Source organism: Microtus oregoni, unplaced genomic scaffold, assembly GCF_018167655.1.
Source record: "Microtus oregoni isolate MIOR12 unplaced genomic scaffold, Mior012 000049F_ref0000343, whole genome shotgun sequence".
Taxonomy (NCBI): Eukaryota; Metazoa; Chordata; class Mammalia; order Rodentia; family Cricetidae; genus Microtus; species Microtus oregoni.
The window spans coordinates 11,000,866-11,025,346 of NW_024543223.1; the positions used below are offsets into that span (position 1 = coordinate 11,000,866).

At 40.0% G+C, this 24,481-nt stretch overlaps 1 long non-coding RNA gene across 1 annotated transcript in view; it reads right to left on the minus strand.

The window, feature by feature from the left end:
* LOC121436394 overlaps positions 1 to 24,481 on the minus strand; it is a 307,599-nt gene that overhangs the window by 282,535 nt on the left and 583 nt on the right. The gene's annotated exons all lie outside the window — the stretch shown is intronic.

Consider the following 24,481-nt stretch of genomic DNA (forward strand, 5'->3'; position numbering starts at 1 on the left):
ATCTTATTTCTAATTTGAGAGTCCTTTATACTTTATAATTCTGCACTAGATAACCAGCTATAAAATTCCATCTATGCTTTTATAACAAAGAAAAGAATATAGAGGCCACAAATTCAATGTTTAAAATAGATAAATGTTATTATTTTCATTGATTCAAAAACAGGCCATTAACATCCATATTTGTAAATTAAGTAACTGTTTCAGGAGTAGTAAACAAATATTGCTGAACCCCTCCACTCATCCATCTATAGCTCCCCCTTCCTGCAAGGCCACCTCTACTACTCCTTCAACCTACTATGGGATTTCTGTTAAGGTAGCCTCACAAATAGCATTATCTAGGTCAGAGGGGCCTTCTCCAGTTAGCCCTTGATGTGTCCTTCTATGTCCCACACTTGATTTGCCGCTGTGTGTTCTTTGTCCTCTACACACATCTTTCCTCTGGGAATCAAGTAGTAAACTACCTTCTCAATTTCTCCAGGTCAAGAAAGTCCTTGTCCTCCATTTGATGTCCAGTGGCTCAGAATAGTCGAAAGGTTACAGTAGTAGTTGCTCTCCTAGGGCTCTAAAGACTCATACTTGGCAAAAAGGCAGTGGTTGATACCAATGCCTATGCAGGGACACAGGCTGTGAGAACAGAGAATTGCCCCGGTTCTCTTTGAGTGATGACTAGCCTAGAGCAGAGTTCAGAGTGGTGAGTACAGCGATAACACAGATTTGCCATCATCTCCAAGCCTGAGATAGCCCTCATACATGTGCCTGCACATACCCTCACGGACACACATGCACACACACGTACACAGGCAAACACACACACACAGTCGCAGTTGTCTCAGAAGTGGTTCATCCTACAAAACAATCCAAAACTGGGTTCCCTTATTTTATACTGAGAAATTGAGATGGAAAGCTTATATGTTAACAACCAAAAGACAGTCCAATGAAACTAGAGGTCAAGAAAATAACTCAACCATTGTCACTGTCTCTTGGTCACCAAGTATGAAACAGAAGAGTTGTTGGGGGAGGGGGCACCAAATGGGCTCTTCAGTACATAGTTAAGGACAAAAGCTTGAGGGCTTAAAAGGGGCATAAGGTTTTTGAGGTTTTGTTTTGATCAGAATAACATGGCAAGAATAGTGATTGGGATAACAATCCCTGAGAGCCTCTCACCTTACACACCAGTGTTCTAACAGATTTCAAATTTCCTCTTCATCCAGGCGCTGAGCACCATGGTCAGTCTCCCATCCAAAACCTTAAAATGTGGGGGAAATACTTGGCTGGTCAAGCAAACTGTGTGAGCTGTTGGGAGTTGTGCTAAGTGAGTGCCCATAGGGACAGGCAGGGGCAGAACTGGTGGGGGAGCCACACTGAACTGCCTCCTGAGTGGGCACTTGACACATTCAGCCCAAATCCTGCTGCTCTGCTCTCTGAGTGAGACATTTGGTCTCCTGGTCTGAAAATGAAGTACTCACTCTCACGAGGGCCCGGCTCTGACCCGCCTGTAACTCTATATTCCCACACCTCCACCCTCAGACTCATTCCTGGTTTTGCTTGGTGCAACAACTTAGCTGTGAGAAATTGTAATTTGTACTAGATTTAAAATATTTTTTTCCAAAGAAGAAATAACTCTAAAGAAAAATAAATTTCCTAAATGAAGTCACTTCTAAGTATTCCTCAATTCCTTTTTTGTTTTTTTTCTCTCAAAAACTAAGTGGGTTAGCCAAGATGCAGAACAATAGGTCAATTAAAATTAATAATGGGCATGGCCCCAAGCACTGTCAAAAATTTTATAAACACCCATTTATTTAAACTTCGTGTCAAGCCCATGAGATGGATTTTAGTACCTGCCCAGTTCCTACAGATGGAAACAAAAACTAAGAGAAGTAAGTGACTTGTCCAGGGTTACAAACAGCCAGACCAGAGGCAGGAAGTGAGACACCTGTGTGGGAAATTAATGAGGCATTCTCTCTCAGGATTGTACAAGTACAGGGTATCACCTGAGAGTGTGAATGGCCCCTTAAATTTTCCATAAACCTCTCTTATCTCGTTTTATATTGTTACCATAGCAGAAGCAAAACTGAGCCTCACTCTGGTAGCAAAGCTCCAGCTTATGCTACCTGTCCTCCTATAGTATCAAAAAATCCTATCCATGATGCCTTACTCCACACGGTGAGCCTCTGCACAAATGTCTTTGATACCTACGATTGTGGGGTAATTGCTTCAGTCATCTGAGTCCAATGTGGCAATGTAGAGATGTTTACATCCTCACTCATGCACAGACACACAAGCATACATACACATACCCCTCCTGCTATTATGAAGCAGCTATCAACCATATTACATACTGTAGCACAATCCAATATACTAAAAGGAAAAATGTCACCGTATCTACCCAAAATATAAAGCAAGAAAGTGGTAAAGCTCTATCAATATTAAACCTAAGTTATTGCCCCTTTGTTTGTGAAAAGAAAATATAGAGTCAACTTTACATAAACATAGAAACCAGTACCAAAGTCATGACAGAGTACCATGACTAGTTCCCCACTTCCAGATCCACTCTGTTCTTGATTGAGCTATAAAGGATCTAGACTCACCAAGGCAGAGTAAAGCATGGTTCTCAGAGCAGTAAGCATGGCTTCACTGAAGTTCAACATCATTTCTGTTGGGCAGAATGAACAGACCAGCTGAGGCCCCTAGTAAAGACCAAACCTCCCTAACTTAAGAGAGCAGGGGGTGGTGTATGGGAATTCCACACAGCCCGAGTTTGTCAAAATTACTCCAATTATAAGACATATTATCCAAAATGGCTCTTTTCCCTGGCCATCCACAATTTCCCATTGTAATTTTCTTTTTCATTCAAAGACCATTTAAACCAAAACGAAAATGAGATACTTACTCTGAAAATGGGTATCATCCAGATGTTGGACAAGAGATGCCAGGCCTGTGTGTCCTGATGAGTTAAGCTGGTATATCAGACATCTGTTAGGGCCCACTGAAGACAGTAAATGCACAGGAAGATATCAAAAGAGGAAGAAGAGAAAAAGAAACCTGTAGTACATACAAATCTGGAGAAAGCCAATTATTATCCTGGAAAACCTAAGAAAATGATCCCTTAAATTCTAATACCATTTTGTTTCAGTCTAAGAAAACAAAATTATGGTCTTTCAGGCTAGGATGTGACTGAGTAATACAATGCTTGGTGAGGATATGTGAGGCCCTGGGTTTCATCCGTAGCATCAGAAAAACATGACAACAGCATCATAACGTGGAGTGTATGCCTTCAAGAGCCAGAGGCAAGCTGATTACATTGAATCAGTAGTTGAGAAGCAGAGAACAAACAGGAAGTATGGCTAAGCTATAAAACCACAAGACTTGCCTTCCAGGAACCACTTTTCCCAGCAAGGCTCCACCTCCTTGACATTTCACAACTATTCCAGTGTCACTAGCAAGGGACCAACTGTTCAAACACATGGGCCTGTGGGAGACAGTTCATATTCAGACCATATCAGATTCCTTCCTATGAACAGTACTTTCATTTTCTGCAGTGTAGCAACAGAGAATGGTGGAATCCCATGGTACATAAGGTATCATCTCATTACTTTAATCTGTAATGACTCATTAGAGCTTCAAGTTTTCAGACGTTGATGTGGGATCGCCCTCCTTATGATATGAATATGTTTTATTACCATTGGTTATCAAAGAAGCTGTTTTGGCCAATGGCTTAGTAGAATACATCCAGGTGGGAAATCCAAACAGAGAAATAGACAGAAAGTAGGTGGAGTTAAAGAGATGCCATTTAGCTGCTGAAGGAGAAAAACGCCAGTTGCCAGGCAGAATCTTACCGGTAGGCCAGGTAATAAAAATGGGTTAATTTAAGACAGGTGGTGGTGGCACACGCCTTTAATCCCAGCACTTGGGAGGCAGAGGCAGGTGGATCTCTGTGAGTTCAAGGCCAGCCTGGTCTACAAGAGCTAGTTCCAGGAAAAGCTCCAAAGGTACAGAAAAACTTTGTCTTGAAAAAACAAACAAAAAAATGGGTTAATTTAAGATACAAGAGTTAGGTAGAAATATGCCTGAACCAGCCATCTTCTGTAACTAGGCAAGACCACGAGTGGAGGGATTTGGACTCCAACCTAGTCACAAAACCTTCAACCTACAGCTTTTCCTGCCTGCAGAGGATTCTAGGACTGGAACCTAGTAAAATCATCATCAAAGAGAGAGAGACTTCATCTAGCCATTGATGGGATCAGATGTACAGTCTACTCTGTGAGTCTACCCCTAAATAAATTACCCTTTACTATACTCAATTCTGAGCCAGTGTGGGATTTCTCTTTAGCATCCATCTTCATCTAGCACCCCATGTGGATCCAAACTCCATACCTAAAAGCCCAAAAGGTCCAGAGCCCAGAAGGTCTCCCACCCCCTCCCACTTGGCTTGCTTTTACCTAAGAGATTTTTTTTAAAACCCTGCCACAGTGGAGCTAAGTGTACATGGTGACTTCAAAATTTCCCAAGCTCACGCACATTCCCCCCACTGCTGCATTCCCTACCGTGTGGTAACAAGCATAGCTTCTAGTTTCTACTCCCTGCTCTGAAGTTCTGGGCTCTTTGCTCCGTGGATGGAATTGACTTAATTGCTTTTAATTTGTCAAGCAAAACATATTTGCAGTATTTAACCAGCACCAAGGTAGAAAAACAAAGCCATACAGAACTATTCATGGCACCATTGGTTGCACCATCTCTGGCTGCAACTCTGCAACCATGACACCTGCTGGACAATAAATATTATTACACCTAAAACAATTTACTGGACTTCAAAACATATGGAAATATTTTTAATTAATAAATCAATAAACTTGAAAGTTATATAAATGCAGGGAACATTAACATGCATAATTTCAGTAACCTTTTTGCTGTTTCTGTGGATTGTATTTGCAAGGTTTATATGGTTATTGCGATATATCCATTTATTGAATATTGGGACTCAGTATTTTTCTTCATATTATATCCTTAAGAAAATGGAATGACCAGATTAACATTTCTGCAGTCCCAGAAACTCATTATAAGTTACTATACACAAAGGTCCCCAGCCATTCAGGCTGTACAAGAACACAAAGCAACTAGCAAACCTTTAGAGGTAGCAATGGCCCTACCTTTAAAATGGTTAACTGAGAAACCAATATGGAATAAACAGTGGACTTTAACAGAAAACAAACTGCAGACTTTAGAATAGTTGGTACAGGAGCAACTAGATGTTCACCATAATGAGGAATCAACCAGCCCTTGGAATTCCTGTATTTGTTAATAAAAAGAAATCTGGTAAATGGAGAATGGTAACAGATATAAGAGCTGTCAACAAGGTAATTCAAACTATGGGCCCTCTACAAGCTGGAATTCCTCTCTCTTCTCTACTACCAAAAGGATGACCTCTTATAGTTATTGATCTCAAAGATTGTTTCTTTACTATACCTTTACTATACTTTACTATACTATACAAGAAAGGATAGAGAAAAATTTGCCTTCACAGCACCTACTTATAAAAATTCCCAGCCTACTAGAAGATACCAGTGGACCATCCTTCCACAGGAAATGCTCAATATCCCTACCCTATGCCAATATGTTGTAAGTTAACCCTTAGAAATAATACATAAAAAATGCCTAAATCTATAATTTACCATTACATGGATGACATTTTGCTATCTGATTCAAGCATAAATACTTTATAAAGAAAGTTTGAAGAAGTAAAGAAATTTTTGCCAAAATGGGGATTACAAATTGCTCCTGAAAAAACACAGAGGAGATTCTATCAATTACCTAGGTTATAAGATAGGTTTACAGAAAATTAGAACACAAGAGGCACAAATTATGAGAGACTGATTGCAGACTCTTAAAGACGTTCAAAGATCATTAGGAGAAATTTCCAGAATATGACCAGCGGCTGTTGGGATAACCCCCGATCTAATAGTTCATTTAAACAAAACCTTAGATGGTGACAAAGATTTAAATAGTCCCAGAGAATTAACAACTGAATCAGAAAAGTATTGATTGCCATTGAAGAAAAATTATGGGAGGCACATGTGGTTAGGGTAAATCCAAATCTTAATTGCATTCTAGTCATATTGCCTTCCAGAATTTCCCCTACAGGAATTTTAATGCGAAAGGAAGATATTTTAGAATGGATCTTTTTACCACACAAACCAGGTAAAAAATTAAAAACTTATATGGAAAACATCTCTGAATTAATTATAAAAGGAAAATTGAGACTTTGTCGACTAGCATGTATAGACCCAGCAGAGATTATAGTGCCTTTTACTACTGATGAAATTTAAAAAAAAAATAGGAAGACAACAAACCTTGGCAAAGAGCTTGTGCTAATATTTTAGGAGGGATTAATAGCAATTATCCCAAAAGTGATAGAATTATTCTTATAAAGAGAACCACTTGGATCCTTCCCTGCATTGTACAGGATATACCAATAACTAGAGCCCATACATTCTCTACTGATGCAAATAAATCAGGAAAGGCAAGTTAAAAATTAAAAGATTTAAGTAAAATGGAACAAAGCCTTTATAAGTCTGTCATAAGGCAGAATAGCAGAATTATATGCTATTCTCATGGTACTAAGGGATTTTAAAGAAACTCTTTATATAGTTACTGATTCACAATATGCAGAAAAAGTTGTCTTGCATATTGAAACCACTGAATTTATACCAGATGATACAGAATTGACTTAATTATTCAAACAGGTTTAAAACATAATCAGGAATAGGTTTTGTCCCATATACATAACACACATCCAATCCCACATGGGTCTGCCAGGTCCTCTAGCATAAGGTAATACATAAATTGATCAATTATTGATTGGAAGTATGTTGAAGGCCTCAGAATTTCATAAGAAACATCATGTCAATAGCAAAGGTTTAAAGAAAGAGTTTTCTATTACATGGCAACAAGCTAAGGAGATTATAAAGAAATGCCCTACGTGCCCTTTCTATAATCAAACACCACTACCTGCAGGGAGTAACCCAAAGTATACTCAAAGGAATGGATGTGTTCCATTTTGCAGATTTTGGAAAATTAAAATATGTACACCACACCATTGATACTTATTCAGGTTTTCAATGGGTAACTGCTTTGAGCTCAGAAAAGGCTGATTCAACAACCACACATTTATTAGAAGTTATGGCCATCATGGGTAAACCTGCACAAATAAACACAGACAATGGTCCAGCATATGTATCTAAGAAAACGAAACAGTTTTTTGCTTATTATAATATTAAGCATATTACATGTATACCAAACAATCCTACAGGTCAGGCAGTTATAGAAAGATGAAATCAAACTATAAAGCATATGTTAAACAAACTGAAAGGGATGGAAAATACCCCCATAAATAGATTACATAATGCTTCATTAACCTTTAGTTTTTTAATGCTAATGAGAAATGAACAACAGCAGTAGAGAAATGTTGGATAATAGAAAAATCTTCTGAATTAAATTAGCCAGTGTATTTCAAGGATGTGTTGACCTCACAATGGAAAGCAGGAGATATACTATGTTGGAGAAGGGTTTTTGCTCTTGTTTCAACAGGAAAAGAAAAACTATGGATACCATCAAAATTAATAAATATTCAGTTTTAAAAGGAGAAATCTCTTGGGAAAAAGAAAGGACTGCTCATCCACAGAAGTGACAACCAATCAAGTGGTAAGGAAACCTCATGAAGGTTGGGGCAGGGTTCTGTTCTTATATTTGCAGAAAAATACACATCTTCAGAAAGTCAAGAGATCCTGTACATCTAGATGCCTAAAGAGGAAAAGATAATTATCTAGAAAGGATCACCAAGCAAACAGAATTATCACTGATGCGGACAGGTCATCTGAGGGTAAGAATCTCTGAATATTGACTAGAATAAAGTCATGACTCACTTAAAAATCAAAGCTGGCTTTGGAGTTGGAAAATGGCTCTGTCTTTCTCTAAATCCAAGCAACCATGTTGTTAAAAGAAAAGTTCAGAGTTTCTGTCTCATGTCAGGAGCCATCTGGTATGGGACAGAAAGAAGAAAGAATTTGGAAAAAAATTCTACTTTTCTTCATTCATATTTTTGTCTCTATTACACCTTTCATCGAATATATGTCTGTATAAATAATGTTTAAGTTTTCCACACAGAACAATGAATTTTCCTACAGTAATCCTTAAAGTTTCCAGGAAGAATATGGGGCCACACAGCAATGACTCCTTCTGGTTGATATGATGTCATGATACTGATAACGCTATTGTAAAACCTGTTTGGGGTACCAGCTGCTCAAGATCGTTCCAACTTGGTTAGCTGAAATGGTGCACTTTTATTTTTTTTTCAAGATTCTGGACAGAACTCCAAATAGGAACCTCAGAAAAACCCTACTGAATACTCAGAGACTATTTGTAGTTATACCAGACAGTAACCTTGAAACTTAACCATCATTTTACTTTTACTGGATCCCATAGAAAAAAACATTGCCCCCATGACAGATAGAAGCAATTCTAGAAGATGATGTCCCCTCTTCCAACAAATTTTTTCCTCAGGGTTAGGGACATCAATTAGGGGTTGATTATAATTTGTATAGGATTGGGGGTTGGGGAAAAATAATGTAAGTTCAGGGATTTCTTTGAAAAAAAGGGAAATTGGATGGGATAATAGATTAGTGTGAGTTTGCTTACATAATAATAATCGTGAGTAATAGAGAGAATATTTGTGAGCTATTATTTATAGGCAATTTACATTGGTATAGGTTCTTATATATTAATATAAACTTAAATTATATTGGATATGTTCCTATTTTCATCTACAATATTTATATACCTAGGCAAAGTTATTTTTGCCATATTGTATGCATGCATGTTTCTACCTATGCTTAAGATATTTTGTATACTGATACAATTTTAGAAGATATTTATCATATTGCACTATACATGTCTACCACTGATCAAGATACATTGTTTACATTTTGGGGTATTATCCTCATTTGTTGCACAGCTGTTTAAAGATTGTTTGATATTCCAATATGAAGTCTGATGCTTTATGTTATATAGGTACTAAGAAATTATAGGTCAATAGTCGTCCATGTTTGTCATACTGATAGTTAGGCTAATCAGAGTCTTTAGATACATAGAGATTGCATTCTGCATAGATAGGTAATCTTTAACTACTTCAAGGATCTGTAGAACATGGCATTTAAATAACTTATGGGCCGGGGGGTGGTGGCGCACACCTTTAATCCCAGCACTTGGGAGGCAGAGGCAGGAGGATCTCTGTGAGTTCAAGACCAGCCTGGTCAACAAGAGCTAGTTCCAGGACAGGCTCCAAAACCACAGAGAAACCCTGTCTCGAAAAACCAAAAAACAAAACAAAACAAAACAAAAAACTTATGGTTCTGATGATATGAGACACTATTGCTCCTGGCAGCCAGATATTCCCAATAGAATGTTGAGCACTGAAAACACTCCACTTGGAGTTTGTTCTCTTCTTGGCAAAACTGGCTTTGGGCAAGGAACTGCCCATGCCTCAACCACTGACAAAATCCATGATGTCTTTACAGGAGAAGCATGATACAAGTAAAAAGACTGTCAAATCTAGCCAAGATAGGGTAAGATGATTTTGAAAAATTTCCTGCTTCTAAAAATGGTTTGTCAGTTACCCTAGGCCTTAGCCAAAGTTGGTTGCTCCAACATTGCCAATGAGACTTTGGGTGATTACCCAGGTAGTAAGTTGTCTCTGTCATTTGTTTCACATTTTGGAAGTTGCTTGATTACACTTCCTACTTACTCAAGTAATATTATTTCCCTTCTTGGGGTCTTTGAAGGGGTTGAAAACTAGATATATAGTTATAGTTAACTTTCCTCTCATGACTTGGCCGAGTTATTTATAATACAAGACTTAAACTCAGTAGATAGGATAATTATTGAAACATTTATTACATGTTTCTTGCTTGATATTGTTTATTCTGGTTGTAATTCTAATTTTCACACCTGATATTTGTTCCTATTGTGCATAGTTTGTATTAGACTTAGAACTCTCTTATTTAAACAAAATGGGGAGGTGCTGTAGGAAATTCTACAGCCAGTAGCCTTTAAATTACCCACCCACTTAGGTATCACCTCTTATAATATAAATGCTGAAGTAAAGCATGTCCTTTATTTTTCTTCTGGCTGCTGGATTCAGTTCTTGTTTCCCGTTTGTACAGAGAACTGTGATCTGTGAGTCTACCCCTAAATAAATAAACCTTTGTTGTACTCAATTCTGAGCCAGTGTAGGATTTCTTTTTAGCATCTATCTTCAGTCCATAGCCTAACTTTAGGCAGAGCTCAGGGAGTCCTGTGAGGAGGAGGACCGAGGATCAGAAGAACCAGAGAAGTCGGGGATACCAAGATAACACAGCCCATAGAATCAATTGACTGGGACTCATGGGGACTTGTAGAAATCAGGGAGCCAGTAGGGGTCCGACCTAGGTGCTCTTTGTGTATCTTATGACTGAGTAGCTTGGTGTTCTTATGGGATTGCTAACAGTGGGAGCAAGGGCTGTCTCTGACTCTTTGCCTACTTTTGGGATTCTTTTACTCCTACTGTGTTGTCTGGTCCAGCCTTGATGTGATGGTAGGTGCCTGGCCTTATTGTAGTATATATATGCCATGTTTGGTTGATGTCCCTGGGAGGCCTTCTCTTTTCTGAGGGAAAACAGAGCTGGCATGGATCTGAAGAAGAGGGGACATGGAAGGAGAGCCTGGGAGGAAAATGGGGAAGGGAAACTGTGATTATTATGTAATATATGAAATAACATTAGTAGTAAAAAAAATTAATTCCTGTTCTGGATATGCTTGATCACATGTGAGTGGGGGTACATGGGCAGGAAATAGGTGGGAAGTACACAGGCAAGAAGTACACGGTCCCTTGATTGGACCTGATGTGAAATATGGTGGCCCCGTGGTTTTGCCTCTGCAAAACATAATTTGTAGTCATTTCCTAGGAACACCAGAGTGGTCCTGGTCAGAGCCTATCTTCCTGGTCAGTATTTAATTAAGCTTTCTTCAAATTTGGTTTCAGATTGTGGTAGGTGATCTTATTCTTGACCAGTGGGATTAACAGAACAACAAGCCTTAAGAAAAAACCTAAAGGCAAAGGCAGAAAACACAAACTGCACATGTGGTGCACAAAAGACTTCACATTCTTTTCTTTAAGTCACACTCAGTACAGTCTAAGAAGTCAAGGTTCATAGGAAGTCCACTTGGCAGCAACCTAACCTAACCAATGAGCTTCAGGGTTCAGTGAGAGTGAGAGACTCTGTCTCAAAAACAAATGAATAAAAGTAGAATAGGATCAAGGAAAGATTACCAACATCAACCTCTAACCGCTCCCTCCACACCCATGTATACACTCCTGCACACGTACCTGTATGCACACATGTAAACACTCATCCACACTAACATGTATACATAGATACATACACAAATTAGTAAGATAAAATAAAAGGCTAATATGTAACTCGGCATAGTGCTACATACATAGAAGGGACTAAAGATGCCTTTGGTCTTGGTGGAAGTGGTGATGCTGACAGTGGCCGTGCCTGTTTGAAGTGAGGACACAGAAAGTTCTAGCTCTAAGCCTTTCAACTAAGCACAGGCAGAAAGATGGCACAATGGAGCAAAGGTTTATGTCACCCTAAAACATCTATGCTGGAGTTCTAACATCAGTCTGGCTATATTTGGAAGCTAATACCTTTACTTGATTACAAAGGTAGAGTCTGAGTGATTAGAGTGAGTTTCCTTATTAGAAGAACATAGCGGACAGTGAGGAATACTGAGAACTCAAGAACAATCGCAGTGGGGTTCTTGATCCTACTGCACGTACTGGCTTTGTGGGAGCCTAGGCAGTTTGGATGCTCACCTTATGAGACCTGGATAGAGGTGGGCAGTCTTTGGGCTTCACACAGGTCAGGGAACCCTGATTGCTCTTCGAACAGATGAGGGAGGGGGACTTGATCGGGGGAGGGGGAGGGAAATGGGAAGCGGTTGCGGGGAGGAGGCAGAAATCCTTAATAAATAAATAAATTTTAAAAAAATTAAAAAAAAATTAAAAAAGAAGAACTACCAATTGAATATTAGTTCATTCTCCCCTCTCCCTCCCTCCCATCCCATCCCCAGTTCCACTCCTCCCCTCCCCTCAAAGGCTGAGGAAAGCCATGTAAGCACACAGTATGGATACACAGCAGTCAATAAGTCACAAGGGAATCCTTACCAGGAATCAAATTGATACCTCCAGATTGTGAAAAGTATATCATGCTCCTATTCTTAGTTGGCTCTGTGTCATCCCAGGATGACTAAATCATAGCAACCCAAGGCACAGAACCCAATAAGAAGAACTCAGAGTGAACATATCCCCCCTCACCTATCCTCCCACACAACACAAAAGGGGATTGTGCTATAGAGTAGTGGAATAAAGCTTGTATGCTTCCCCTATGGAAGCCAAAATCAACCTTCATGGACTTCAAGTCATCCTGTCTATATACATGGCCTATTGAGTTTTAAAATATATGTACAAAGGGCAGAGTCTTACCGGCCAGAGTTCAAAACCAAACTCAAGGCACTTACCAGTTCTGATCTTTGCCTGGTCTGAAAATTATTTCTCACCTCCCCTAAGAGAACCTTCCTTTTTGTCCTTTGTCTCGTGTCCCAGACACACTCCAGTGGAACTTTAGCTGGTACGATTTTATTTGTTTTCGTCAAAACTGCAAATGTCTGGGTAGAGGTTCATGCTAATAAGAAATGTGCCCTTTTTTCATAGAATTCAAAATAATTTCTATTCTGAGCCCATAAACACATCATGAGGCTCATATGCAAATGTCAGCCCCTCTCCTCCAAGTGTCTTAGGGACAGGTTAGGCTTGACCATAAAGTCAAAGGTGGGGCTGGAAGCTGTATGGGAACTAGCCTTCCACTCTCACCTGATACACCCCTTCTGTTGACATGCCCAGCACCTAGAATGAATAGGTGGTCTCTGTAAGTTACTTCCTATTCATCATGTATCCCAAAGGGTGGTATCTGTGCAGGACCTTAGCTCCAGGTCACTTCCGAATCACGCCAGATCTATCTACCCAGGTGTTCCACATAGATCTTTCCCCTTGACTCACAAAGGATTTTCTGGATATGTTCTCCCAGCCGGTTTCTGTGCATGCACATGTTTCAGTGACTCTTACTTCTCCATCCAAGGCCAGGTTCCCTGGGCCAGGAAAGTGAGTGCTCCCAGAGTGCTCACATGGCTAATCACTTAAAACTGAGTCCTCACTGCATCACCGGTGGCCCCTGAACATCTGGTTCAGACATCCCCTCTCCTCCCCCCAGCATAGTTTGAAACGTTCTACCAAATGTTTCTAGAGGGGGAAAAATACAACCTAAGTGATGTTGCAGCTGGCCAGTGATCCACTCTGTGGACAGACACCCGAGGACAATTCCACATGCAGCAGAGATCTGATTTCAGTGTGTTTGATTCCATGAATAGAGCTAAACTTCTGTCCTGCGTTCTTCCTCTCAGTCATCCTTAAAAGAGAATAACCTCCTCTCCCCCACACATAAACCAAATCAAACCAAACAAACAAAAACAGACTCTAGCCCTAGAAACAGACCCTGGTGAGGCTGTCCGGAGCTGAGATGGGAACAATGTGTACCATTCCAATGGCTGTACACCGGCACCCTGTCCCATTCATCTGTCCATTTCTCAAAGGGACATTATTGGGGTTCACACTGTGTGCTAGGTTAGGCTAGCGAGAATTTCAGAGACAACCTTGGAGATTACCTATCATAACCCTCTCTTGCTCAAGATTAGTCTCCAGAGAAGAGGTAACTCTGGTACCCTCACCCCTACTTTAGTTATCAATAGCCAAACTAGATTCTGTCTTTCCTCGAATGTCTGAGGAAACTGAGACCAGAGACTTGCAAGCACAGGACAAAAGACAAATGTGAGGGGAGGCAGTGAGTAGGAGTAGGAGGGAGGTCTCACCCTCAAGTTCACCTAAATTTTCTTTCCTTCATTTCTCCCCTCTTTCCACATCTGTTCAAAACACTGCATACTCATTGTGTAAGTCCTCTGCTTTGGGTGATTTTAGATGAAGGTACTGGAGTAACTTTTCAGTGAATGGCATACTTTTCCCCTATACACTCCCATGAAGGCCAATCAAAAAATTAGATTAGTGGTTTTGACATTTTTCTGCCCACTTGCTGGCCTAAGCCTCCACATAGAGCCTCTATAGTCCTTTCTCACAGCCCATCTCAGTGTTTATAAGGTGGGAGAAGTTGTGGAGCTTACCTGTCACTGAGCCAAGGTCAGGGGGAGCAAAGCTTGACTTTATTAGACTTTGGAAAAGTTCCCAATAGGAGGTTACTTCTCACACACATACGTGGTACCTGGAAACACAGTTTGCAACAGCTTCTAACCCTGCTGAAAGAGTGAGCCACGGCCAGTCACCCACACGTAATACATCACTATAAATCTCACTCCCATCACCTATTCTCCTCTCTTCACTCTGCTGCAGCCAGGCATGGGAGGGCAGTGGAAGAGGCACCTGTTCCTTCTTTCAGGAGAGAAGAACAAACACATGCTGCACCCTGTGCTTTTTGCTGCCCACATTGACCACCCAGTAAGAGTTGTGCCTGTGTTATAGAAGGACCTCAGGTTCCTAGAACCATGGATACATTAACCATTCATTGATATGGCTCTCTCAGTTCAGAATAGAGGAGGCAGGAGGAGGCAGATGAAGCAGAGGACCACCCACAGAAGTCCTCTGAAGCCACCACCCACCTGGCTTTGCTCACTGGGCATCACTACCTCCAAAGAAAATTGGTATCTCTGTGTAACCAGTGCCAGGGTTTCTACAGTATGATACTGACAATGGCCTTTACTCTAGGACCTTATAATGACAGTGGTTGCTCTAAATGAAATCAAAGTACTGTGGCACCTGATCTCACATTTGGAGAAAAACTATCAGCTCGTAGTTTTTCCTTCCTAAGAAACATAGTAACAGTCTCAGTACGGTAAGGTCAGACTCTGGTCCCCTCTGCATTCTTTTTTTTTTTCTTTTTTTTTTTTTATTGAGAAAAGAAGAAAAAAAACATAAACAAAAAAACAAGTTTCCACCTCCTCCCAGCCTCCCATTTCCCTCCCCCTCCTCCCACCCTTCTCCCCCTCCCCCCACTCCTCTCCCCCTCCCTCTCCAGTTCACAGAGTAGTCCGGGTTCCCTGCCTGTGGTAAGTCCTAGGTCCTCCCCCCTCCGTCCATATCTAGGAAGGTGAACATCCAAACTGGCTAGGCTCCCACAAAGCCAGCACATTAAGTAGGATCAAAACCCCGTGCCATTGTCCTTGGTGTCTCATCAGCCCTCATTGTTCGCCATGTTCAGAGAGTCCGGTTTTATCCCATGCTTTTTCGGTCACAGTCCAGCTGGCCTTGGTGAGCTCCGTGTAGATCAGCTCCACTGTCTCAGTGGGTGGATGAACGCCTCGTGGTCCCAACTTCATGGGGAAACAGGAGAATTGGGATAAAGGAAAGGTGGATAGGGGAGCACGGAACCACAATTCTTAGTTAAGGGAGCCACTTTAGGGTGGGCAAGAGACTTGACCCTAGAGGGTCTCCCAAGTGCCCAAGATGAGGTTCCCAGTTAGTTCCTTGGGCAGCTGAGGATTGGGAACCTGAAATGACCCTATCCTAGAGCAATACTGACGAATATCTTGCATATCATCATAGAATCTTCATCTGGTGATGGATAGAGATAGAGACAGAGATCCACACAGGAGCACTGGACTGAGCTCCCAAGGTCCCAATGAGGAGCAGAAGGAGGGAGAACATGAGCAAAGAAGTCGGGACCACGAGGCGTGCATCCCCTCTGCATTCTTCATCTTCTATACTGGATTGATCCTCTTTGAGTCTCACACAGTCTTCCCTTGTGATCCGCCGCTTCCTTTCTGGTTGCAAGGTCATATTTTAAGGTTTAACGTGTGCTTTCCTCTAAGCTTCTTTGTTATAGCAATAACAGGCCAGTTTTATATTCAAAAGAAAATGTAAAATGGTCAGACGGGGGTTCCAATATACAAATGGATTAGCCCCATTGGCTGGAAACAGGTTGACTTGAATTTCCTGTGTGGTGTTAATAAACACCCCGTGTGGAGCGGTCAGAATTTTCCCTGCCTCACCATTTTATGCTCTGTTCCATGGAGCGCATTAGCCTTGAGAAATGAGTCTGCAGGGAGCTGTTGAGACATTGGGATTTCTTTTTCAATATAACCGATCTCATGCAATAACTTTCCGGAAAATAATTTGCCTAAATTAAATGAATGATTTCCCATGGACAAAGTTCTAAATCCCAGTCTAATGAGCTTGGGTCCCTTTGAAGAACATTTAATCTTCCAAATGCTGGATATTAACTCCTTACCCCAAGGCCCTTGGATAAAGAGTTTCCTCTATTACTATCAACAGAGAGCAGGGACAGGCCACCAAAGAGGAGACTATGCCTGCCCACTGAATATTTGACAAGGAGTTGATGTCCAGAATACATAAGGAACTTTGAAATCCCAATAGAAAGTGAGTAATTCAATTAAAGAACAGGCAATAACTTTAAATTCACATCTTCCCAAAGAAGGCTTCTAACTAACAGATATATGAATATATGAAACACTGTTCTATATCCCTAATCTCAGGAAAATGCAGTACACATGTGATACATACTACCTCGCCCCAATGTCTAGTGTCAAACAGACTAACAGTAACTGTAGAGAAAAGGGGGATCTTTACATATTGTTGGTGAGTGTTCTGATTTCTTTCCTCTGTTGCTATGATAAAACACTATGATCAAAACCATCCTGAGGGAGAAAAGTGTTTACTTCATCCTACACTTTTGGGTCACAGTTCATCTTTGAGGGAAGTCAGACAGGATCCTGGAGGCAGGAACCATGGAGGGATACTGTTTACAGGCTTGCTCCTCGTAGGTTGCTCAGTTATCTTTCTTATACTGCCCAGGCTGACCTTCCCAGGAATAGCACTGTCCATAGTGATATGGGCCTTCCTACATCAATTAACAAGTAAAATAATGCTTCAAAGACATGTTCACAGGTCCACCTGTCCAGTCTCATCGTGATGATTCTTCAGGTGCAGATTCTTCTTTCCAGAGATTCTGTGTCAAGATGACAGACAGCTGAAGCTAACTCTAACAGTGTGAGTGCAAATTAGTGCAGCCATTATGGAGAATAGTAATCCCTGCCCTGGCATATATCCACAAGAAACAAAATTAGGAAGTCAGAAACACAATTGTATTTCCATTTTTGTGCTGTATTAGTCACAAAAATAACTAAGAAGCAGAAAGAGCACACATTCCCATCCCCTGATAAACAGATAAATAAAATGTGGCACAGATACTCAATGGAGTACTTTTCAACCAAGAAAAAAAGGATGAAGTCTTTCTTTTTGTGGTAACATGAATGGGACTGGGTCATTATTTTATGTGAAATAAGTCAGATACAGAAAGACAGGCGATATATTATCTCATTTATACTTGAAGCCTAAGAGAGTTGCTCTCATAGAAGTTCAGCATGGAGAGTCTGTGGAGAATGCTTGGGGAGAAAGGAGTGAGGTGAATTTAATCAATAGCTATCAAGTTTATATCTGTATAGTGGTAGGAAGTTCAAACATACCATTACATAATAGGGTGGCAATAGACAACAATAAAATACTATGTACTTCAGAAATATAGAAGAAGGGGTTTTGAATTTTTCACCAGAAAGAACACCTTGAGATATATATGTTTATACTGACTAAATATTACACGATGTATACAATACCAAAATATTACAAGTACAACTTTATGAACCATTTTAAAAATAGCTTTAAAAAAGATTAATCATGAAAAGGAATTTACATTACTCTTTAATTCTCAAGAAGAACCAATGTAAAAGAATACTATCATTACAAATGAGGACCTGAAGTCATGTATATATATTATATATACATAAATATACATATACACACACATTTCAGTAGCAGAAGTAGACCCATGCATACATGGTTCTGTGGTTTGGCAATATTCCCAGTGCCATCCTCTTAAAAGCTTCCTAGGAATCACATGGCTGCTTCCATCTCTGCGGTCTCTGGACCATTTGTCTTTAGCTTTTCTAAGTTTCATCACATTAACAAGTTCTTGTTAAGTTTTTAGCTAAAAGTAAAATCTTTTGTATGGCAAGGTTTCCCTGTGAGAAGAAAGGACATGGCATGGGTAAGTAAAGGAGTATTTTATCCTGATGAAAGAAAATTCAGCTGAGTATCTTTGAGGCCAACAGATCCAAACAGAACCAGTTTGCTTTCTTCATATGCCTATCAGCTAGGTCTATGCTGGCTTCTTGGTTCTTACTCTCTATTTTTGAATCCCATTCCTTACACTTTTCTACCTGATTCCAGACTTTTGACTGAGCCCATCCTGTGTAAGTACGTTAAAAATAGTAATTAAAAGACAGAGATTGACATTACATACTTGGTGTTTGACAAAAGACTGAAATATCATGAAGTCGACATAGCATTTGACAAAGACCTGAGAGGGGATGAGGAGCTAATAAAGTCCAAAGGCATAGATACCATCTGCATGAAGGTCTTGAAACCAAAGGGAAGCTCATATGGAAAACAAAATAGAGAAAAACTATTTCAGAAGCTGTCTCATAATCTAATAGATACATACACACATACACATAAATGCACACACACACAAACACACATACACACATGAATGCACACACATAAAAATACACACACACAAACATACAACACATACACACACAAAACTTTGGTTCCTCAGGTGAGTGACTGCTGGATGGACAAGCTAACAGGTGGGAAATCCTTGCACTGAGTTCTGACAAGGGAAAGTCTGTGGGAAAAGGTGCTGTTATTTCGCTGGCCCACCCCTACTGAGTGAGTCCAAAGTTTCCCTTGGATTCATTCCCACCTGAACTTCCACCCTTGTGAGCTAAAAGGGCCTTTCACATTCATGTTTTATACAAAGAAAGAGATGAGGGTTAAGTAGCAGCTGCTCAGAGTTGGGTGTAGAGACAAAACACATACACATACATGTGTGGTTGTAAAATGATTATATTTTTAAAAGAAACTTAAAACCTTCCATCCATGCTTCTCAGAGTTGTGATCCAGCTAAGGAGTGTTGGGTAAGCAAAGCACTTTATGAGAGATGGCAAGAGGAATGAGAGCTTGCTCCACAGAGCCGGGTGTTGACTGAAGAGGTGATAGACCCTTGCCACTGGCCGAGTACCCAGCCCAGAGGCACAGACTCTGCTTACATTGGGGATTTCACTTGAAGTGGGACCATAGCCTGTGTGTCTAGGAGAATTCTTCCTGGCATCAGCATTCTGCTCTGCAACCATTCATGTAATAAATAACTGCTGAGTACCTACTATGTGTCAGTCCCTGGATGAATATAGAAATTCATGGGGGTGGGGAAAACAACTCTTGTAGAATTATATTCTGATGAGGCAAAGACAGACATAAACAAACAGCAGGAAGCACAGTCAGTGTATCTTACATTGTTATCTCCACAGAAACACTGGAGCCAGAAAAGGAATTAAGAATTGCTGAAAGATCTGCTTCTAGGCAAGGTGAAGGAATCAAGGCCAGGCTCACCCCTTCCACTTTAAAAAACTGAAACTGTGGACAACATAAGGTATACAGTGGTTTTCAAGCCACAGATTACTTCTTGGGGAGTTTCTGGTGTATGACAAAGGGCAGAAAAGGAACACAGGAAGAGTGCACCATGCTCTCTGCCTTGAGAAAGGGATGCTGTGTACTGTCTAGAGAGACTACAGCAGGTTTTGTACTCAGAAAAGTATACCTACCAGAAAGGACAGGGCTGTTCACAGAAAATTCAGGAGGTTTTCAGGGTCTACCTTAAGTTTGTAGCCGAGTACTGGTCACCTCTTATTTATAGGAAACTTTTCAGACTGGGTGAAGTGACCTCGAAACAGTAGGTGCCTACTGTGCTCAAAACGGGTCCAAAGAGAAGGGTAACAAAATCAGGGTGGCATGGAGGATCGCCTGAGTAGGGACTTAGTATTGGAAGGACGTTGGCTTTGGCTCCAAGAGAGACAGATTCATGACAGAACCTTGAGCACAAATGTGAATGACTATGACATGACATATTTAATTGAAAAGAGACTTGTCCTGGGTACTTGCTATGAAGACGATGCTAAAAAATTTTCAGTTCTTCAAAGTTTAAACCTCAGAGTGGTACTGCTGGCAGATGCTGTGGCCTTTTAGGAAGCAGAACTTATTTGGAGGTAGGGTCACTGGAGTGTGTCCTCTAAGGAGACCGTGGACCCAAGTCTTTACTAATCTAGGGATCCAAGAAAGACCATCCATTCTTTCCCCTATGTTTTCTTTTTATACTACATGTGTGGTAATATCTGAGACCACATTTTTATAGTGAAAGCAAAATATAAAAAAAGAAGTTGTCATTGTCCTGTAGTCTGAATTCTAACTCTTAGGAAATACCCATGCTCTCTGTGGCCCAGATTTATCTTCTAGAATTCTTTAGATTATGTTGTGTTATTTGTCCTTACCACTCATGAACGTTTTCCTTTCGGAAACATCATTAGTAATATAGTAACAAGTCCAGATAGGATAGTTAGACATTCTTGGTTCTTCAGACCAATTCTCATTCAGTATCACTCTGGAGTCACATCTTACTAATAATAGAATAGTATGAACAGATAATTTATTACAGTGATGAACAGCAAATGTGACCGTGTATCATCTTACACTTTCAATAGTGTGTAATAATTCATTGCTTATTGTTGACTTTTGCTATGGTTTGAATGTCCCCATGTTTGAACACTTGGTTTCCAGCTGGTGGCACTGTTTGAGAAAGCTCTGCAAGGTTTAAGAGGTTGAAAATCTCTGGAGGAAGTGGGTCAGTGGGAGTGGGACTTGAAGTTTTATAGTCTTGTTCCACCTCCTGTTCAACATCTGCTTCCTGGGTGTGGAAGCAATGTGACCAACCAGCTCCCGGCTCCTGCCACCCTGTGTTCCCTGGAGTGGAAGACTATCTCTCTGGAATTTTAAGGGGAAACAAGCTCTTATTCCCTTGAGTTGCTTCTATGGGAGTAATTTATTACAGCAACCCCAAAGTAACTAAGACTGTTCTAAATCTTAATGAAAGTGAATAGACACCTTATCTGGGTAAAGAAAATTGGCCTGAAAATTAATTAACAGAATCACCCCTACCTGCAGTACAAAACATGATTTCCTATTAAAATCCAGTTTGTCGTTCTTGTAGAGCTTTTGAGCAATGCAATAAGACTAAACAAATAAATAAGACTCATAAATGTTTAAAAATAAGGAGGCAACTTTGTGTGGAAAGTATATTATTTTATATTAATAAAGCATAATAAAGGGCTGGGCATGTTTGGCATATGCCTTTAATCCCACTATTCAGAAGGCAGAAGCAGGTTAATCTCTGTCAGTTAAAGGCTATCATCTTGTCTACATAGTAAGTTCTAAAATAAAAAAAAAACTCTTTAACTCAAAAGATAGTTCAGTAATGTGATTTCTTTTGTAGTCTGTTTTAAAATGATTACTTATATATATAAAACAATGAATTAGAAGATACAGCAAAGATGTCTTTTATAATAACTAAAACCCCTTAAATGTTTAATGAGTGTACCTCAAAAATAAATGTATTCAGTTTATATGATTAGCACTTATATAATATTTATAGTACTTAGCCTATTGAGAACTTAGCAGAAGTTAATATTTTGATTACAAGAGAATCTAAGAAATACCAGAAAGTATTAAGGGTTACAGATCAGTTGAGAGTCACTGATACAATCCAGGCAGGAAAAGGGCAATAGATATTGCAAAGAGAAAAACACTTGGCTAACATTTTAAGACCTAGGATTTGTCAAAATAGTTGCTACTAAATGAGACATGAAGGAACTTTTTCAGAAAGATGCTGGCTTTCACAAGCCACTATGAAAGACCGAGAATGTAAACACAAAAGCAGGATCTAGAGAAGGAACCAAGATCACTCTTCATTGAAAAGTGTTTGAGCAGAGGTGCTGAGAAATCAACGTGAAAAGACAACTTCCTTGTTTGATTCTAAGCCTGAACTTAAGCAAGGGATGATTTCACTCATCATTTTGGCCATAAATGTGTACTTACCATTATTGGCCTCCAGGAATAGATGTGAATAGGCAAAATGGAATAAGAAAACAGGTAACAAAAAAAAAAGCATCTCCAACATTGAATGTCTATGAGCACAGAAGACCCATGATTGATTAATAAATAGACATAAAGTGGAAAATTAGTCTGGCAAGGGCTGTTGAATGACCTGTGAGGAAGAAAGGCTACTGACCTAAGGGAAGGGAATGATAAAATAATGTGATATTTTTAAAGAGAACACTGGGCCCCAAATCCCAAAAGAAAAGGATGGGTCTTGCTTGAATGATTTTAGAATAGACAAATCAAAGAATAAAAAAGAAGAATTTAAGATTTAGCTCAGTGGTAGAATACTTGTTTAGCATATATAAAACCCCAGGTTCAAACCCCAGTACCACAAAAAGAGGAAGGAAGAAAGGATGGAAGGAAGGAAGGAAGGGAGGGAAGGAGGGAGGGAGGGAGGGAGGGAGGGGATGAAGGAAAAGTTACAATGAAAAAAACAAGAAAATATTTAAATTTGTTTATGAAAGGGAGCTATAAACTTCATGCCATAGTAGTCAAGAGAGGGCTTTTAGTGTGATGACTATCCCTTCTCCGTGGTTTTAGGGAAATTCTTATCTAAAGATCAGGGCTATTCTCTTCCAGTTACCATAGCCCTAACTAGTAGATACTTTTAAAATACAGAGCAAGTAAATAACTTGGAAACCCTAGAGGCACACCTAAATTATAGTGCACTAACCAAAAGCCCTTGTGAAGATGCAGCTTTAGACTGAGCTTCACATACGGAGAAGAGGATGTGGGAGATGGGAGTGCAACCCAAGAGGACTGCAGCAGATGCCAAGGCTAAAAGGTGATTCAGTTCGCCTGGGCCACTGTGAGAAAATATCACAGTGGCAATATCACAGTGGCAGACAGCACAGCCTTATTGCCCACAGTCCTGGAAGAAGTGCCACACCAAAAGGTTCAGCATCTCCTAGAGGCCTATTTTCAACGTCACAGATGGTCCTTTCCCAGTGAATCTTCGCATGCCAGGAGGGAAAAGCAGATCCCTGGGGAAAAGGTTAATGCTACCTATGTTCTCCATCATGACCTCATGACCTCCTCACCAAGCTTCCACCTCCTAGCACCTTTGGACTATAGCAAATGGGGAAATATATCTGATAAACAAGGATGCATGATAGATTCATTAGCCAAAGCCATGTTAGAGTAAATGATGGAGAACCGAGAAGATAAAACTGCAGTTCACCTGGCCAGAAGGAAGCAATGATATATTTTTGAGCAGATGAGCAAGGAATAGGCCTGGAAGCAAGAGGAACTTAAGAAAAGCAGAATTTTTACAAGTCTAGTTAACAGCTAAGCCCAAAGGCATAGACAAGATCTGTGGGAGAGACCATGAGACCAATAAGTGTAATGTTTTCTTAGGTAAAGGCATAAAAATCTCTGATGAGCAGGCAAAAATAAAAGACAAGAGAATAATCTCTCAGAATAAAACCCTTCACATCTTGGGCTTCATAAATAAATCTCCTTAGTTTTCTTGAGAAACTAGTATTATTATCAATGTCATAAACATGTTTCACTTCTCCAAGTATTTCCCTACATCCACTAATCTTGATTTTCATAATGAGCATAAGAGGTAACAGGGGTATTCTACTGTTTCCATTTTAAAGCTGGAGACACTGTAGCCCAAAAACGTTACTTGGTTTCCCAAAATCACTTTGTTACTGACAGATTTGATCTACCAAACCTGACCACTACATGGGAGCCACACCTCTGATTATCATCCATGGATAATGAACCATCAACTTGATTAAAATTACTCTATGGGTTGAATTGGCTTAGAAAGCCCATTTGAAAGGTCACTGTGGCTTGGTGTAAGTTTATTTAATAAATATTTTTCTTATTTGGAGGTTTTAATTTTAAGTATGTGGTCTACTCTTTTTTGTATGATTATTTGCTCAAAAAATTTTAGTCAGCAACACACCTCATAAAAATTTAATATGTTTCAGAGCTCCTTTTACTGTTTAAAAAGCACAAATCAGTCATTCTTGAATTTTGAATGCACTGCCCCTATAATTAGGCTCTCACTGAGGAAGGTCCTTCCAAACCCTAAAATGAAATGGCTCCTTTTTAAATGAAAACAACCTTGAAATGGAATGTTGTCTCAGATTATTTCTTAATTTACACCAAAGATCTAAACACCAACTCTTCAGGCATACTGTGGCTGTCCATCACTTGCATACGTATCTCTTGGATGCCATCATGAAG